At 37.3% G+C, this 21094-nt stretch overlaps 1 protein-coding gene across 7 annotated transcripts in view; it reads right to left on the reverse strand.

Annotated features, from left to right (window-relative positions):
* Positions 1 to 21094, reverse strand: part of UIMC1 (ubiquitin interaction motif containing 1) — a 136465-nt gene that overhangs the window by 67285 nt on the left and 48086 nt on the right. The window lies entirely within an intron of this gene.

Genomic DNA, 21094 nt, shown 5'->3' on the forward strand with positions numbered 1-21094 from the left:
GGACCATGACCTGAGCCAAAGGCAGATGCTTAATGACTGAGCCACCCAGAAACCCCTCATGATCATATTACAAAAGAACAAAGTTTAGGGGCACCTCAGTGGCTCAGTCAGTTGAGCAGCTAATTCTTGATTTCAGCTCAGGTCATGATCTTGGGGCCTTGGATCGAGCCCCACATAGGGCCTGCACTCAGCATGCAGTCTGCTTGAAATTCTCTCCCTCTTCTTCTGCCCCTCCCCCTGCTCTCTCTCTCTCTAAAATAAATAAACCTAAAAAGAAAAAAGTTTAAAATCAATTATGTAAGCTTCACACTTTAACAAACTAGAAAATGAAGAGTGAAATTAACCCAAAGTAAAGAGAAATATAAAGAATAGAAATAAAATAGAGGGTGCCATACAAAAGGGAAAAAAATTAAAGCAGCAAAAAACTGGTTCTATGAAAAAATCAAAACTTATAAAAATGTAACTAGATCAAGGAAAAAAAGAGAAAACACAAATTAATAATATCATGAATAACACAAGGGATAGATACTACAGATTCTACAGTCATGAAAAGAATAATAAAGGAATACTGTGGGTAATTTTTTTTTTGAAGATTTTATTTATTTATTTGACAGAGAGAGACACAGTGAGAAAGGGAACACAACCAGGGGAGTGGGAGAGAGAGAGGAGCAGACTTCCTGCAAAGCAGGGAGCCAGATGTGGGGCTTGATCCAAGAACCCTGGGATCATGACCTGAGCCGAAGGCAGACACTTAACGACTGAGCCGAAGGCAGACACTTAACGACTGAGCCACCCAGCTGTACTGTGGACAATTATAAATCAACAAATCTGACAACTTGGATCATGCATTCTTAAAAGGGGTGACATTATCTCCAAATGGACAAAAACTGGTTCTAGGAGATCAAAACAATCTTACTCTCTTATATATAAAACACAGATATACAGGGGCACCTGGGTGGCTCAGTTGGTTAAGTGTCTGATTCTTGATTTTTAGCTCAGGTCTCAATCTCAGGGTCTTGAGTTCAAGCCCTACACTGGGCTCCACACTAGGCAGGGAGCCTACTTTAAAACAAAACAGAACAAAACAAAACACACACAGATATACAAATCAATATATAAATGGGATCTATAGCATTATCTGTGGTATTAAAATTTCATGGGGACAGGTGGTTAGGGAAAAATATCTAAAAAGGAACCTTTGGGGGCGCCTGGGTGGCTCAGTGGGTTAAGCCGCTGCCTCCGGCTCAGGTCATGATCCCAGGTCCTGGGTTCGAGCCCCACATCGGGCTTTCTGCTCAGCAGGGAGCCTGCTTCCTCCTCTCTCTCTGCCTGCCTCTCTGCCTACTTGTGATTTCTCTCTGTCAAATAAATAAAATCTTTAAAAAAATAAATAAATAAAAAGGAACCTTTGGGGAACAACAAGGAAAAGAGGATTGAAACACTGATTATGTTGAAACAAAACAAAATTATTGAAAACACAAGTTATGAAAAATGACACAAGAAACAGAAAAACTGGATAGTTTTATATCTAATAAGAAATTAAATTTATGATTAAAAAACTTTTTGTTGGGGCACCTGGGTGGCTCAGTTGGTTAAGTGTCTGCCTTCGGCTCAGGTCATGATTCCAGGGTCCTGGGAACAAGCCCGCATTGGGCTCCCTGCTCAGCAGAGAGAGGCTGCTTCTCTCTCTCCCTCTGCCTGCCACTCTGCTTACGTGTGCTATCTCTCTGTCAAATAAATAAAATCTTAAAAAAAAAAAAAAACAACTTTTCATTAAAGAAAATCCCAAAACTATGTGACATTCATCACTGGTGAATTCTATCAAAGAACAAAAAAAAAAATTAATGTTAAACTAATTCAGAAAATAAGGCAACAATCTACCCAAATTGATTTATACAATCAACAGAATCCCAATCAAAATCCCAACAAGCTTGTTTAATGGAACAGAAAATTCAGGAATAGACCCACACATTGATTTTCAACAACAAGGACAGGCTTTTCAACACAAACTGCTACAACAACTGGATATCCATGAGAAAAATTATCCTCAACCCTTATCTCACACTATATATAAAAATTAACTCAAAATGGATCACACATCTAAATACAAAAGCTAAACCATAAAAATTCTAGAAGAAAACATAAGTGAAAATCCTTGTAATCTTGGGGTACTCAAAGATTGCTTAGACAAGACTCAGAAAAAAGCATAAAAGAAAAAAGTGGACTTCATCAAAATTTAAATCTTCTTAAGAAAATAAAAAGGTAAAAAAAAAAAAAAAAAAGGTAAGACACAAAATGGGAGCACATATTTGCAACATATATTCATACATTAGATATGTAATCTGACAAAGGACTTATATCCAAAATAAAGAATTCCTTCAATTTAATAAGAATACAAGTAATCTAAATTTTAAAATAATGAGAAGGGGATCTAAACAGATACTTCACAAAAGAAAATACCGGAATGACTAATAAGCACATGAAAAGATCATTAGTCATAAGGAAAATGCAAATTAAAATGAGACCGTACGGGTGCCTGGGTTGCATCTGACTTCAGCTCAGACCATGATCTCAAGGGTCCTGGGATTGAGCCCTAGAATGGACTCTGCATTCAGTAGGGAATCTGTTTCTACCTTTCTCTCTGCCCCTCCCCCTGCTCATGTTCTCTCACCCTCTCTCTCAAATAAGTATTTTTTTAAAAAATTTGAGATGGTACTAATGCCACTAAAATAGCTGAAGTGAGAAACACTGACATTCCTATCAAGTCACTAAATCATAAAAAAAAATTTGATTACATCTTTAAGTTCAATTTACAAGAACCAAGAACCATATAATGCAAAAGAGATAATTTTGAGTTCTTTAATACTCTCCTTTTCAAAACACCTTATTTCCCTAAAAGTTCTAGAGAGATGACACTTTGCTACATTAACTGATGTATTCTCCAGATTCTTCCCTCTTGCTCCATCATTAGAACAAAAACTTTAATTTAGTAACACAGTGTGTTTCTGTTTTCTAGTACACAGGGAGGAAGCTCCAAAAGCAGTCTTCTTGGGTTTAAAACTTGATTTTTGCTTCTTTAGTTGTCTAGTCTTCAGCAGGTTACTTATCCTGTATACCTGGGTACTGGCGCTGGTCTTTAATAATCTCCCTCTCCCTATTTACTTTGTTTCATTTAGTCTATTGTGGACATGCATGTAGAGTAATTATACTCTTGACTTTAGGGATTCTCATGTAAATGCCATGATTCTATAATACTTATTTTAGGTCAAACATATATAAACTTGAGGTAATAATATTTAAGGCTGTTATGAGGATTAATTTAATACATGTAAAATGCTTAGATAGTGATTGGCACATAACAAGGATCCAATAATTGTTCACTACTATTAATTAATAATTATGTATTGTCATTATGTATTAATTAAAGAAATCCAAAACCTCAATTCAGATTATCTTTCTAACAGTCATTTTATGTATATTTTATTAACAGCCTATAACCACATAACTTGACAAAGCTACCGTTATGTATTTAATTTAACCACAATCAGAATTAGTTACTGTCACTCACTATAACCGTCTCTTATTTTCACATATCAACCATGAATTGAGACTAAAGTCCAATAAAAATCACTGTTGACTAGGATTCATTTTACTTAACTTCTCTACTATATAAGTACCTAATCATTAGTAGAAAAGGAACAACAGTTTTTCCCCAGATCATGCACCTATCAGGAAAATATGAGCAAGTGTCAACCCTAGCATCTCTAAATAAACTGACTCACTCAGCTTATCAAATGATTCTGCTGAGCTAAACACACAGTAGTACACAATTTGCGTGAGGCTGATTATGCTGATCGTAATTTATGATGATTAACATCTCCCAACATCCAGGTTAGCCTCCCACTGAGATGTGCAAACAGGCTGTTAACAAATCAAATCACAAAATTAGACCGTACCTATCAAGAGAACCTGTATAATTTGGGGGTATTTGAAATGGCTGAAAGGGAACATTTCATATAACAAAAAAAATGAACAAGATAAATTATTTTCCTGCTGAAATCTTTTCCTAAAAACTTTCTTTTCCAAAACAACTGTGGTAAAGCTGATATACCTATATACAGGCAGTTACAATGTAAATTTGTAAAACACATTTGAAAGGCACCATGTCATAACCTTTATAGATGTGCATTCTCAATTGAATTGATACCATTTTTGAGAAGTGACCCTAGGCTGTCACTGAAAAGAAATGCTATACACAAAAAGATGTCCACTATACTATCATCTCTAAGAGTACGGACTTAAATGCCTTAAAAAAGGCAATGGTTGGGGTGCCTGGGTGGCTCAGTTGGTTAAGCAACTGCCTTCGGCTCACTCAGGTCATGATCCTGGAGTCCCAGGATCGAGTCCCACATCAGGCTCCCTGCTCAGCAGGGAGTCTGCTTCTCCCGCTAACCTCTCTCCTCTCATGCTCTCTCTCTAATTCTCTCTCTCTCTCAAATAAATAAAATCTTTAAAAAAAAAAAAGGCAATGGTTAAGTAAATTATAGTATGTTAACTCAAGAGACTGAGATGTTATTATCAAAATGCTAATCACCAAAACATAGAAAAATGATAAACTGTATAAAGGCCAGAAGAAAATATAATGGGGACGACACAACCAATTTCTGGTTCCACATGTAAGAACTTAAAAGTCGCCATTCTGTCCTAACAAGAAGTAAAAAGCTGAAAAGACTAAAAAATCAACAACTCTTCTTGAATCCATGAAAGGGGAGGACACAGGGCAAACTACTGCCCCCAAACAAAGAGATCAATAGGGGAACACAGGGAGTCAGGGTTTATCAGAGCAGAGATTCAATAGTGGAAAGCTCTACAGAAACCACCGTCAGGGTAGAAAAACATAAACTGTAATTGACATATTCCTGGAGGCTCAGTGCATTACAAGTCTGAGCATTAAAAACTCCACGGGCGCCTGGGTGGCTCAGTGGGTTAAAGCCTCTGCCTTCAGCTCAGGTCATGGTCCCAGGGTCCTGGGATCAAGCCCCGCAGCGGGCTTTCTGCTCAGCAGGGAGCCTGCTTCCCTTCCTCTCTCTGCCTGCCTCTCTGCCTACTTGTGATCTATCTATCAAATAAATAAATAAGGGGCACCTGGGTGGCTCAGTGGGTTAAGCTGCTGCCTTTGGCTCAGGTCATGATCTCAGGGTCCTGGGATCGAGTCCCGCATCGGGCTCTCTGCTCAGCAGGGAGCCTGCTTCCCTCTCTCTCTCTCTCTGCCTGCCTCTCCATCTACTTGTGATCTCTCTCTGTCAAATAAATAAATAAAATCTTTAAAAAAAAAAAAACAAATAAATAAATAAAATCTTAAAAACAAACAAACAAACAACCTCCACAGGAACTCAGTCATAGCAAACCCCCACACTTTTGTTGGGTATAAACCAAGAGTGCAACTAGTGTTCTCACAATAAATATAGCAAAAATTTTCTCTTGAGCATCCCACAGAGGGAGAGGAAAAGGAACTATTTTGAAGTATGTCAGAGTATGCTGTTCTTTTTAAGAGGGTGTGTCCTAGGTCAAACTAGTTAATCAGAGCCTGCACTTATGGGGTATGATCAGTATCAAACTGACACACACACACAAAAAGGGAAAGAGCAAATTCTAAACTTCTCTAGGCATCCTGTTCCACATAAAGGAAGAGGGGGTGAAACAACTGAGAAAGCATGTGAGTTTCACAGTCTAGAGGCACAGACACTGAAAGACTGACACCTAACCACAGACCTGCAGAATACTTTCACCTACCCTCATACCTTACCAGCATATCACCAAAGACTTATTTATAATAGTTTCTTTCTACCTGGTACATCATGTCCAGCTATCAAGAAAAAATTACAAGGCATACAAAAAAGCAAAAACACAAACTGAAAAGACAGAGTAAGCATCAGAACCAGACATGGCAGAGATATGGGAATTATCAGACTAGAGATTTAAAATACTATGATTAGGGGCACCTGGATGGCTCAGATGGTTAAGCATCCAACTCCTGATCTTGCCTCGGGTCGTGGTCTCAGGGTTGTGAGACCAAGCCCTGCATCAAGGTTCTGCACTGGGCATGGTCTACTTGGGATTCTCTCTCTCCCTTTCCCTCTGCCTTCCAAGAAAAATGTTTCTAAATAAATAAATAAAACAACTATGATTAATATGCTAAGGGCTCTCATGGATAAAGTAGAGAACATGCAAGGACAGATGGACAATATAAATAAGGAGATGGGAATCCTAAGAAAGAATCAAAAAGAAATGCTAGAGATCAAAAACACTACAAAAGAAATGAAGAATGCCTTTGATGAGCTTATTAGATTAGACACAACTGAGTATATATCAAAGAAACCTCCAAACTAACAAGTAAAGAGAACAAAGACTGAAAAGGAATAAAACAGAATATCCAAGGACTATACGACAATTACAAAAGGAGTGACACACACATAATGGAATTACCATAAGGAAAAGAGAAAGAAGGAGCAAAAAAAAAACCCATGTGAAACAATAATGATTCAGAATTCCCCCCAAATTAATGTCAGATACCAAAACATAGATTCAGGAAGCTAAAAAACAAAACAAAACACACCCAAAACCCACACTACACTTAAACATAATATTTTCAAACTACAAACTAATCTAAGATAAAGAAAAAATCCTAAAAGAAGCCATAGGAAAAAAACACCTTATCTATACAGAAATAATGATAAGAATTAGGGAAAGAAGGTGAGGGGGATGGTGTAACTGGGTGCTTGACATTAAGGAAGGGACGTGATGTAATGAGCACTAGGTGTTCTCTAAGACTGATGAATCACACTGACCTCTACCTCTGAAACCAATAATACATTACATGTTAATTATTGAATTTAAATTTTTTAAAATTTAATTTAATTTAAAAAATGAAATTTTTCAAAAAAGATAAGAATTACACCTGACTTCTCAGAAACCACGCAAGCAAAAAGAGAGTGGAGTGAAATGTTTAGTGGTGAAAGAAAAAAACCCACCAACACAGAATTCCAATACCCTGCAAATTATTCTTCAAAAGTGAAGAAGAAATAAAGACTTCCTCAGACAAAAACAGAGCGAATCTGTTGCCAGGAGACCTGCCTTGCAAGATGTGGTGGAAGAAGTTCCTTAGTCACAGGTCAAAAACTCAGATATAAGGGCTCCTGAGTGGCTCAGTTGTTAAGCATCTGCATTCACCTCAGGCCATGATCCCAGGGTCCTGGGACAGAGCTCTGCATCTGGCTGCCTGCTCAGCAGGAAGCCTGCTTCTCCTTCCCCCCACTCGCTCTGCTTGAGTCCCTCTCTCTCTGTCTCTCTTTCTGGCAAATAAATAAAATCTTAAAAAAAAAAAACAAACCAAAACACTCAGATATACATAAACAAAGGAAGAGTATCAAAGAAGAAATAAATGAAGGAGGTAAAATAAAAACTTATTTTTCTTATTCTTAATCTAATAGAAAACGGTTTGCTCAAAAAGCTAATACTATTAAAGTATTTGATTGTGTATGTTTATAAATCCTATTTTTATATATGTGTCTGCATTTGTGAAATAAATAACAATGATACAAGGAATGAGAGGAATTAACATAATTTTGTTATTATAAAGTACACATATTATAAAGTACATTATAACATTATATATATATTATCTATATATAACATTATATATAACATAACATTATAAAGTACACATTGTAGTGTTATTTGAAAATGGACTTGGATTAGTTGTAAAGGTATACTGCAAACTCTACGGCAACCACTAAAAATTGCAAAGAAAGAATTCCAACTGAAATATTTAAAAAAGAAAGAAAATAGAATCATATAAGATGCTCAGTTAAAACCACAAAATGCAGAAGAAGAGTAGAAGACAAAAATGGGTATGTAAAAGAGGGGCAAAAACAGATGACAGTAACAAATAAGGTAGATATTAATCCAACTATATTAATAATCACCTTTAATGCCACCACAGACTAAATGTACAAATTATAAGGTAGAGACTTTCATAGTGGATCAAAATACAACACCAAACTCTACAAGAAACCCACTATGCTATTTTTTTTTTTTTTTTACCCACTATGCTTTTTTTAAAGAAAGATTTTTTTTAGTAATCTCCACACCCAATGTGGGGCTCAAACTCACAACCCTGAGATCAAGAGTCACAAGTTCCACTGACTGGGCCAGCCAGGCACCCCAGAAACTTTAAATATAAAGACAACTACAGGTGGGCCTTGGTGGCCCAGTCAGTTAAGCGCCTGCCTTCAGCTCAGGTCATGATCTCCTGGTCCTGGGATCAAGCCGATATTGAGCTCCCTACTCAATGGGGAGAGTCAGCTTCTTCTTTTCCCTCTGACCCCTACCCCGCTCATGCTCGCTCACTCTCTCTCAAATAAATAAATAAATAAATAAATAAAAAGACAACTACAGATTTAAAGTAAATAGGTGGTATAGCATAGGGAATATAGTCAATAATATTGTAATAATGTTGTATAGTAACAGATGGTGACCACACTTACTGTGCTATAAGAACTTAGTAATGTAAAGAACTGTTGAATCAAAAAAATTATTGAATCAGTATGTTGTACACGTAAAATGAACACTATATGTTAATTATATTTCAATAAACAAAACAAATAACAAAATGAAGGATAAAAATCATATGACCATCTCAAAAGATGCAGAAAAAGCACTTGACAAAATTCAACATCCATTCATGATAAAAACTCACAACAAAGTGGGTTTAAAGGGAAAATACCTCAACTTAAGGGCACCTGGGTGACTCAGACAGTTAAGCATCCAACTCTTGATTTCAGCTCAGGTCATGATCTGGAATTGAGCCCTGTAACAGGCTCCCAGCTCAGAGGGGTGTCTGCTTCTCCCTCTTCCCCGGCACCCCCTCCCCCAGCTCATTCTCACTCTCTCTCACACTTTCTTTAAAAAAAAAGAAAGAAAGAAAGAAAGAAAGAAATCAACAGACAAGATGAGAAAACCAAAAGCTGGTTCTTTAAGAAGATCATAAAATTGGTAAGATTCTAGTCAGGCTAAGAGAGAGGACATAAATTGCTACTATCAGAAATCAAGGGGCTCCTGGGTGGCTCAGTGGGTTAAGCCGCTGCCTTCGGCTCAGGTCATGATCTCAGGGTCCTGGGATCGAGTCCCGCATCGGGTTCTCTGCTCGGCAAAGATCCTGCTTCTCTCTCTCTCTCTGCCTGCCTCTCCATCTACTTGTGATCTCTCTCTGTCAAATAAATAAAATAAAATCTTTAAAAAAAAAAAAAAAAAGAAATCAAAGCGGACAGTACCACACATCTTGTGGACATTTAAAAAACAGGTAAGGAATACTACAAACAACTCCATACTCACAAATCTGATAACCTAGATGAAACAGACCAATTCCTTGAAAGACAAAATATGCCCAAATTGACAAAAGAAATAGACAATCTGAATAGGTTTATATCTACTTAAAAACAGAACCCATAATTAATAACCTTCCAAAAACAAAAAGCATCAGGCCCAGATGGATTCACTGGTGAATTCTACTAAACATTTAAGTAAGAAATAATATAAATTCTCTATAATCAGTTTCAGAGGATAGAAAAAGAGGTCACACTTTCTAATTCAATCTATAAGACCATCATTAACCCTAATACTAAAATATTACAAGAAAACTACAGACGAATATCTCTCATGAACACAGATGCAAAAATTCTTTTATTTCATTTTATTTATTTGACACAGAGACAGAGAGTGCAAGCAGGGGAAGTGGCAGGCAGAGGGAGAAGCAGACTCCCTGCCGAGCAAGGAGCCTGATGTGGGATTCGATCCCAGGACCCTAGGATCATCACCTGAGCTGAAGGCAGACACTTAACTGACTGAGCCACCCAGGCATGCCAGATGCCAAAATTCTTCACAAAACATTGGCAAATCAAATCCAACAACGCATAAGAAGAATTATACACCATGACCAAGTCAGATTTATCCCAGATATGCATTGCTGGTGTAACACTCAAAAGTGAATGTTACCAAAACATCAACAGGATAAAAAAGGAAAATCACATGATCATAGCAATAGGTGCAGAAAAAGCACTGGGCAAAATCAAACACCTTTCATGATAAAAACTCTCAACAAATTAGGAATAGAGGGGAACTTCCTCAACCTGATTAAAAAAAAAAAGTCTACAAAAAACATACAGCTAAAATCAGGCTTAATGGAAGAACTCAAAGCTTTTCCACTAAGGACAAGAAAAGTCAGGGATGTCAAACTCTCACCATTCCCTTTCTACATCATAGTGGACATACTAACCAATGCAATAACAAGAAAAGGAAATACATACAGATGGGAAGAAAGAAAACTGTCTTTGTACACAGATAACATCATCATCTATGTAGAGTACCAAAAGGAACAGACAAAAAAACTCCTGGAACTAGTAAGCAATTACAGAAAGGTTACAGGATATAAGGTTAAAATACAAAAGTTAACCACATTCCCATATACTGACAATGAGCAAGTGTAATTTAAAATTTACAATAAAATACAATTTATTAACCACATTCCCATATACCAACAATGAACAGTGTAATTTAAAATTTACAACAAAATACAATTTATTAGCATCCCCCAAATGAAATACTTATAATTTAGGTATACATCTAACAAAATAATGTATAAAATCTACATGAGGAAAACTACAAGTCTCTGATGAATAAAATCAAAGAAGAAATAAATAAAGAGATGTTCCATGTTCACAGGCAAAAAAACTCAACACTGTCAGGATGCCAGTTCTTCCCAACTTGCTCTGCAGATTCAATGTAATCCCAATCAAAATCCCAGCAAGTTATATTACAGATATCAACAAACTGATTCTAAAGTTTATATGAAGAAGGTGAAAGATGCAGAAGAGCCACCATAACATTTAAGGAGAACAAAGTTGAAGGGCTGATGCCACCCAACTTCAAAACTTACTATATAAAGCTACAGTAATCAAAAACAATGTGGTAGTAGCAAAAACCCAAATAGTTCGATGAAACAGAATAGAGACTGGAGAAATACACCCATATAGTCACCTAACTGTGACAAAAGAGCAAAAGCAATACAATGAAGCAAATAGAGTATTTTCAGCAAATGTTGCTGGAAAAACTGAATATCCATAAAATGAATCTAGACAATGACCTAACACCTTACCCAAATTAACTCAAAATAGAGCATAGACCAAAATATTATACACAAATCTATAAAACTCCTAGAAGATAACGTAAGAGAAAATCTAGATGAACTTCAGTATGGCAATGACTTTTCAGACACATCAAAGGCATAATCCATGAAAGTAGTAATTGATAAACTAGACTTCATTAAAAATAAAAATTCCGGCTCTGCAAAGGATAATATCAAGAGAATGAGAAGACAAGACACAAAATGGGAGAAAGTATTTACAAAAGACACATCTGATAAAGAAATGTTACAAAAAACTTTTAAAACTCAACAAGAGGGACGCCTGGGTGGCTCAGTTGGTTGGACGACTGCCTTCGGCTCAGGTCATGATCCCGGAGTCCAGGGATCGAGTCCCACATCGGGCTCCCAGCTCCATGGGGAGTCTGCTTCTCCCTCTGACCTTCTCCTCGCTCATGCTCTCTCTCACTGTCTCTCTCTCAAATAAATAAATAAAATCTTTAAAAAGAAAAAAAAAAAAAAAAAAACCTCAACAAGAAAACAAACCAAACAAAGACCATACCAGATACTTCACTAAGATATAGATAGCAAATAAGCATATGAAAAGATATTCCATATATGTCATCAGGGGAATGCAACTTAAAACAATAATGAGATATTAACTATACACCTATTAGAATGACCAAATATTGGAACATTGAAAATATCAAATGCTGGTGAAGATGTGGAGCAACAGGAGCTCTCACTCATTGCTGCTGGGAATGCAAAATGACAAGACACTTTGGAAAACAGTTTGGCAATTTACAAAACCAAACATACTCTTACCATACAATCCAGCAATCATACTCTTTGCTTAGTTACCCAAAAGAGATGCACACAAATGCACACAGATGTTCACAGAAGCTTTAGCCTTAATTGCTAAAACTTAGAAGCAATCAAAATGACCTTCAGTAGGTGAGTGAATAAACAATGTTATTCAGAAAATGAAATTATTCACCTATAAAAAGAAATGATCTACCAAAACATAAAAAGACCCAGAAGAACCTTATACGCATATTCTTTAAAAAATTTTATTTATTTATTTGACAGACAGAGATCACAAGCAGGCAGAGAGGCAGGCAGAGAGAAAGGAAGGGAAGCAGGCTCCCTGCTGAGCAGAGAGCCTGATGCGGGGCTCGATCCCAGGACCCTGAGATCATGACCGGAGCTGAAGGCAGAAGCTTTAACCCACTAAGCCACCCAGGCGCCCCCTTATACGCATATTATTAAGTGAAAGAATCCGACTAGAAAAGGCTTCATAGCAGGATTCCAACTTATATGACATTCTGGAAAAGGCGACACTATGGACATAGTAAAAAGAGCAGTGGTTATGAGATTAGCAGGGGGCAGGATGAATAGGGAGGGCACAAGGGATTTTTTAGGACAGTGAAAATGTATGATACCATAATGATGGATACACATTATTATATATTTGTTAAAACCCAGAGAATGGATAACACCAAAAGTGAATGCCAATGTAAACTATGGACTATTGACATATAATATGTCAATCCATGTTCATCAATTGTAACAAGTGTTCCACACTGATGAAGGCTGGTATACATGTATGAAATAAGGGGTAAATGAAAAATCACAGTATCTTCCCCTCAATTTTGCTGCAAACATATATATATATATATTTCCCCCCAGCCCAGGACGGGTTATTAGCAAGATGGCAGAGGAGTAGGAGACCTACTAAATTTCATCTGGTCCCAGGAATTCATCTAGATAGTTATCAAACCACCCACAGACTCAACAGGATATCAAAGAAAGAATAGCAGCAACCCTACAAACAGAAAAGCGACCACCTTCTGGAAGGTAGGATGTGCAGAGAAGTGCAGAGAAGTGAATCTGAGGTGATATATGGGAAGACAGACTGCAGGGGGTGGGGAAAGAAAGCCTCTGTCAGCAGTGATAGAGCAGCAGATATAAAATTGGAACTTTTAGAAGTCTGCTCCAGTGAGGGGCATTGCGTTGTGGCTTTATGGGAGAGGGGTGGAACCCTTGCTGGGACAGTGTGGTCTCAGGACCCTCGGGGTCACAAAAAGACTAAGGGTGCCTGAGTGCAGCAAAGCTACCAGGTATCTGAGTGGGGAAGCCAGCTACAAAGAATGAGCCCAGGAGTGAGCTCTCAGGGCAGGGTTGCCATAAACTGTGATCTGCAGCACAGTTGGGCCACTGCTCTTCAAGTGGGAGTGGGAGACTTCCTCTCCTCGGACAAGTGGCACAGGAGCTCGCTTGAGAAATCTACTGGGTCTGGAGACTCCAAACAGGGTTAAATGCCAGACACAGAAACACTCAGTGACAGGCCAGGTGAGCACAGAGTGCTACTGGAGACCAGGGAGACAGGAGTGATTGACTGCTTTTCTCTGAGGGTGCCCTGAGGAGCGGGACCCCAAGCTCTTGGCTTCTCCAGGGCCAGAGACTGGGAGACTGCAATTTTCATTCTCCTCCCCTAAAGATGTAAGGAAAGCCTTCAGGGAAACCCAGGCAGATTACTTAGTGTTGCCCCTGGCAAGGGTGGTGCAATTCCTCCTGGGGCAAAGACATTTGAGAATCACTCCAACAGGCCCCTCCCCCAGAAGATCAGCAAGAACATAAGGCCAAGACCAACTTTACTGATCAATGAGAAGGGCAAAACTCCAGTGCTAGAGGATACAGCACATAGAATTCATGTTTTTTTCCCATGAACCTTTGGTCTTTCAAAGTAAATTTTAAAAAAAAATTTTTTTTTTCCTATTTGGGGTTTTTTTTTTAAGAATTTTTCTTCTTTTTTTTTAAGATTTTCTTTATTTATTTGACAGAGAGAAAGACAACGAGAGAGGGAACACAAGCAGGAGGAGTGGGAGAGGGAGAAGCAGGCTTCCCACTAAGCAGGGAGCCCAATACAGGGCTCGATCCCAGGACCCTGGGATCATAACCTGAGCTGAAGGCAGATACTTAACAACTGAGACACCCACGCACCCCTCTTCTTTCCTTTTTCAACCAACTTCTTATCTAATCAACTCTTTTTAAAAATTTTTTAATTTTCATTTTTACAGTGATATTTTATCCCTTCGTTGTACATAACCTTATTTTTTATATACACATAAATTTTTCTTTCTTTAAAATTTTGGGATGCAGTTTCTTCTAATAGACCAAAATATACCCTAAATCTAGTGTATGGCTTTGTTCTATTCATCCACCTGATCACATTCTCTTTTTTTTTTCTTTTTTCTTTTTGTCAATCAACTTATCAATTCCTTTTTTAAAATCCTTTTTAATTTCATCTTTGCAGTCCTACACCATACCTTTGTTGTAATTACACTTATATATGTTTTTCTTTTTTTAGAATTTTGGGAGGCAGTTTCTTCTAACAGACCAAAATACACCCAAAATCTAGTCTGTGCTTCTGTTCTATTCACCAGCATGATCAAATTCTTTTTTTTTTTTCTTTCTTTCTTTCTTCCGCCCCCGGTTTCAGGTCTCTTCTGATTTGTTTAGTGTACATTTTTCTGGGGTCATTGATACCCTTTTAGCATTTTGTTCTCTCATTCATCTATTCCTCTCTGGACAAAAATAACAAAATGGAAAAACTCACCTCAAAAAAAAAAAAAAAAAAAAACCAGAAAAGAATAAGAGGCAGTACTAGTTCTGACTGCCAGGAACCTAATCAACATGGACATTAGTAAGATGTCAGACCTAGAGTTCAAAATGACAATTATAAAGACACTAGCTAGGTTTGGGCACCTGGGTGGCTCAGTGGGTTAAAGACACTAGCTAGGTTTGGAAAAAACATAGAGGATACTAGAGAATCCCTTTCTGGAGAAACAAAGCTAATCAAGTTGAAATAAAAAAGGCTATTAATGAGGTACAATGAAAAATGAAGGCTCCAACTTTTAAGATAAATGAGGCAGAAGAGAGAATTAGTGATATAGAAGATCAAATGATGGAGAATAAAGTAGCTGAGAAAAAAAGAGATAAACAGCTACTGGATTACAAGGGGAGAATTCAAGAGAGTAAGTGTTATCATTAGGAGAAACAACATTAGAATAATTGGGATCCCAGAAGAGAGAGGGGGGCAGAAGGTATATTGGAGCAAACTATAGCAGAGAACTTCCCTAATCTGGGGAAGGAAATAGGCATCAAAATCCAGGAGGAACAAAGAACCCCCCTCAAAATCAATAAAAATAGGTCAACACCCTCACATCTAATAATAAAATGTACAAATCTCAGAGACAAAGAGAAAATCCAGAAAACAGCTTGGGACAAAAGGTCTGTAAGCTACAATGGTAGAAACATTAGACTGGCAGCAGACCTTGCCACAGAAACCTCGCAGGCCAGAAAGGACTGGCATAATATACTCAGGGCTAAATGAGAAAAATATTCAGCAAAGAATACTATATCCAGCTAGGCTATCACTGAAAATAGAAGGAGAGATAAAAAGCTTCCAGGACAAAAACTAAAAGAATTTGCAATCACTAAACCAGCCCTACAAGAAATATTGTTAGGGGTCCTCTAAGCAAAGAGAAAGCCTGAAAGTAACATAGACCACAAAGTAATAGAGACAATATACAGTAACAGTTACCTTACAGGCAATATAATGGCACGTCCTTTGGCACATGTACCAAATGGCACAGGAATACAATTCATATCTTTCAACAGCTACCCTGAATGTAAATGGGCTAAATGCCCCAATCAAAAGACACAGAGTTTCATATTGGATAAAAAAACAAGACCCATTGATATGCTGTCTCCAAGAGATTCATTTTAGACCCAAAGACACCTCCAGTTTTAAAGTAAGGGGATAGAAAACCATTTACCATGCTAATGGACATCAAAAGAAAGTGGGAGTGGCAATCCTTATATCAGACAAATTAGATTTTAAGCCAAAGACTATTAGAGATGAGGAAGGATACTATATCATACTTAAAGGGTAATCCAACAAGATCTAACAATTGTAAATATTTATGCCCCTAACATATAAACCAATTAATAACAATTAATAACAAAATCAAAGGAAAACAATGACAATAATACAATAATAGTAGGGGCCTTTAACACCCCCCTCACTGAAATGGACAGATCATCTAAGCAAAAGATCAACAAGGAAATAAGGGCTTCAAATTACACACTGGACCAGATGGACTTCACAGATCTATTCGGAACGTACTCGAAAACAACAGAATACCCATTCCTCTCTAGTGCACATGGAACATTCTCCAGAACAGATCACATCCTGGTTCACAAATCAGGTCTCACCTGGTACCAAAAGATTGGGATCATTCCCTGCATATTTTCAGACCACAATACTTTGAAACTCAAACTCAATCCAAAGGAAAGTTGGAAAGAACTCAAATACATGGAAGCTAAAGAGCATCCTACTAAAGAATGAATGGGTCAACCAGGAAATTAAAGAAGAATTTTAAAAATTCATGGAAACAAATGAAAATGAAAACACAACTGTTTTGGGGCACCTGGGTGGCTCAGTCATTAAGCTTCTGCCTTCAGCTCAGGTCATAATCCCAGGGTCCTTGGATTGGGCCCCGCATTGGGCTCCCTGCTCAGTGGGAAGCCTGCTACTCCATCTCCCAATCCCCCTGCTTGTGTTCCTTCTCTTGCTGTGTTTCTATCAAATAAGTAAAATCTTTAAAGAAAGAAAGAAAGAGAAAACACAACTGTTCCCAAATCTTTGGGATGCAGCAAAGGTTGTCCTAAGAGGGAAGTATAGAGCAATACAAGCCTTTCTCAAGAAACAAGAAAGGTTTCAAACACACAACCTAACCCTACACCTAAAGGAGCTAATGAAAGAAGAGCAAATAAAGCTTAAACACAGCAGGAGAAGAAAAATAATAAAGATCAGAGCAGATATCAATGAAACATAAACTAAAAGAACAGCAGAAGAGATCAACAAAACCAGGAGCTGGTTCTTTGACTTATTCAGTAAGACTGATAAACCCCTGGCCAGACTTAGCAAAAAGAAAAGAGAAAGGACCCAAATACATAAAATCAATGAAAGAGGAGACATCACAACTAACACAAAAGAAATACAGACAATTATAAGAATATACTATGAGAGGGGCGCCTGGGTGGCTCAGTGGGTTAAAGCCTCTGCCTTCAGCTCAGGTCATAATCCCAGGGTTCTGGGATCGAGCCCCACATCGGGCTCTCTGTTCAGTATGTTTTATGAGAGTTTTATAATTTAAAAAATTTTAATGAGCAAAGGATATGAATCAACTTTTCCCCAAAGAAAATATACAAATGGCAAAGAAGCACACAAAAAGATGATCAACACCATTAGTCATTAGAGAAATGTAAATCAAAACCACGAGACACCATTTCATACCCAGCAGAATGCCTATAATTTAAAAGAAAAAAAAAAAAGTAAAATAAGTACTGGCAAGGATAAGAAGGAACTGGAACGCTCATACAATGGTGGTAGAAATGTAAAACAGGTAGCTACTTTAGAAAACAGTCTGGGGGCACCTGGGTGGCTCAGTGGGTTAAAGCCTCTGCGTTCGGCTCAGGTCATGATCTCAGGGTCCTGGGATGGAGCCCCACATCGGGCTCTCTGCTCAGCAGGGAAGCCTGCTTCCTCCTCTCTCTCTGCTTGTCTCTCTGCCTACTTGTGATCTGTCAAATAAATTAATTAATTAAAAAAAAAAAAGAAAAAGAAAACAGTCTGGAAGTTTCTCAAATAATTAAATACTGAGTTGCCATATGGCCCAGGAATTCTACTGCTAGGTATACACTCAAGAGAAATGAAAACCTGTCCACACAAAAACTTGCACATAAATGTTCACAGCAACTTTAGGTGTAATAGCCAGAGTAGAAACAATCTAAATGTCCATCAAATGATGAATAAACAAAATGCAGCACAGCGGTATAATACAATATTACTTAGCAATAAAGGAATGAAGTCCTGATGATGCCAATGTGAAAACACTAAGCAGAAGCCAGTCACAAAAGATACATGTTCTATGATTTCATTTACATGGAATGTCCAGAATAGGCAAATCTACAGAGAGAGAAAATTAATACAGAGTTGCTGAGGGCTGAGTGGGATGAAGGCTTTAGGTGACTGGTAAGCATACAGGGTTTCTTCTGAGGGTGATGAAAATGTTCTAGAATTAGACTGTGGCAATAGCTGCACAACACTTAATATACTAAAAACCACTGTATACTTTAAATAATGAAGGTATTGTATGATGAATGAATTGTATGGTAGCTGAGTTATATCTCAATAGTTATCATAAAAATGGGAAAAATAAAGACTTTTTCAGACAAATAAAAACAGAATTAATTGGCAACTGATCTACATTATAAAAGTGATAAAGGAAGCTTTCCAAGAGAAACTAGGATCTACACAAAGAAATAAACAGCCCTTGAGATGGGAAAAATAAAGTACTGAATTCTTTAGTTTGGTTTTTTTTTTTAAAGATTTTATTTGTTTGATGGACAAAGATCACAAGTAGGGAGAAAGGCAGGAGGAGGGGGGGGGGCGGGGGAAGCAGGAGCCCCTGCAAAGAGCCCAATGTGGGGCTTGATCCCAAGACCCTGAGATCATGACCTGAGCTGAAGGCAGAGGCCTAACCCACTGAGCCACGCAGGAGCCCCCTGAATTCTTTAGTTTTTATTTCCATTGCTCTAAAAGATAACTATCTAAACCAAAATAGTATTAATGTATTGTGTACTATAACAAGTGCAAAATTAAAATGTATAGTAAATATAACACAAAGCAGAGTAGACAAAAATTGGGGAGTATACCGTTACACAGTCTACACTACACATGAAACAACAGAATATTATTTGAAGGTGGCTGTGATTAATTAAATGTGTGTACTAGAGACTCTAGGGCAACCACTAAACACATTTTAAAAGATATGATAGAAATAAAATGAAATCAAAATAATATTCAACAAATACAAAAGAAGACAGAAAAAGAATAAAAAAGACAAACAGTTGGAACAAATGAACAGCATTCAAAACTGTACATTTTAATTCAGTAACACCAATAATTACATTAAATGTCATTGTAAAAGACAAAAGACAAAAGTTGTCAAAATATATAAAAAAGATAAAAAGGGTCATCAGACCAGAAAAAAAAGCATGACACAACTAAATAAAAAAGTAAAACCCAATTTGATTGTAAAGATTCAGAATAACCAGACAACTATCAATAGTCCACCTATGATGACATAAATTTACCAATTGATAAAGATAATTGCATCTCAAAAAATAACTATTATCAACAATTTTCAATACTGAAAATAACTTGAGTACATTCGACAGATCTAACCTAGTGACAGCTACCTCTAGACATAATGCAATGATTTCACAACAAAGAACTGTCTGTGGTTAATCTACCTTAAATCATTGAAATTCAAACTAATAGTGAAATAAAGCCTTGCTTATCTTCAATAAACTTTTGTAAAAAAGAAAGTAAATATAGCAAATAAAACAAAAAAAGAAAGCAATAAACTTTTGAAAAAAAGAAAGCAAAACCTACAACAAAAAATTTTTGTGCTCTTCTAACTTAAACTAATAAATATATATCTGATCTTTGTTTCCTGGCACAGAGCTCCTAAATCCCTCAGAATTTCCTAAGTGAAAAGAACAATAAAGGTATCTTTTCTTATTTGTAACAAACCCTTTAAACCATACCTGAGAGTTATGTTAATGCACTTACTTTTGGAAAGCCCCTAAATATGAGGAAACCAATTGTGGGTTTAGAGGGTAGGAACTTCCATCCCTGTCCCCCAACCTGGAGGGAACAGACAGAGGGGCTGGCTGGACTTTGAATCAATCACCAATGGCCAATGATTTAATCACTCATGCCTATATAACAAAGCTTCCATAAAAATCTGTAAACTACAGGGTTTGGAGAGCTTCTAGTTTGGTGGAGATACTGGAAAGGCTGGCGGAGATACTGGGATACTCCTCCCACATTTAGAGAGGGCAGGCATGCTCTGCAGCCTTTCTGCCATATCTTGCCTTATACATCTCTTCCATCTGCTTGTTCCTGAGTTATATCCTTTATAATAAATCAGTTATCTAGTAATTAAATGGTTCCCCTGAGTTTTATGAGCCATTCTAACCAATTAATCAAACCCAAAGAGAGGGTAATGTAAACCTCTGAATAGCCAGTCAGTCAGATGCACAGGTCATGACCTGGACTTGCAGTTGCTATAAAAAAGTTAATCCTGTGGGATCTGATACTATCTCTGGGCAGACAATGTCAGAATTGGTTAAACTGAGATACTCAACAGTGTCTGACTAAAAACTGGAGAACTGCTTGGTGTGGGGGAAAAACTCCCAAAACATGTGATGACCAGACTGAAGTGTTAAGAGTAGAGACTTTTTCCCTTACAATTTAACAAACGTTAAAAGGAAAACCACAGGTCCACACAGCATCACTTGGACCAGGCCAAGTCACCAAACCGGGGCTTAATACCTAACTTAGCTACAGTTTCAAATTTCCCTAGAAATTTAAGTCTTAACCTGTCAACCAGGAATTTTCTGATTAAGCACCAATGAGATAATCACATAAACTCTCCATCCAAAGTAAGATGAGGTAATCCACCTAATAAAACCCCTATCCTTCCCAGCAAAGAAAGATGGTCTTGCCTAAAATAATTCTTTCTCTTTTTTTTTTTGCTAATAATTTTCTCGCCCCACCCGCCTTTTTATAAAAACCTTTCATTTTGGACAATTCCTCAGGAGCACCTCTCTATTTACTAGATGAAATGTTGCCCAATTCATGAATCATTTAATAAAAGCCAATTAAATCTTCAAATTTACTCAGTTGAATGTTGTTTTTCTAACATGACAAAACTAGTACCATTATAGTAGGTACTATTATTTGAGCCACTAAGTATT

Source organism: Lutra lutra, chromosome 5 (assembly GCF_902655055.1).
Source record: "Lutra lutra chromosome 5, mLutLut1.2, whole genome shotgun sequence".
NCBI lineage: Eukaryota > Metazoa > Chordata > Mammalia > Carnivora > Mustelidae > Lutra > Lutra lutra.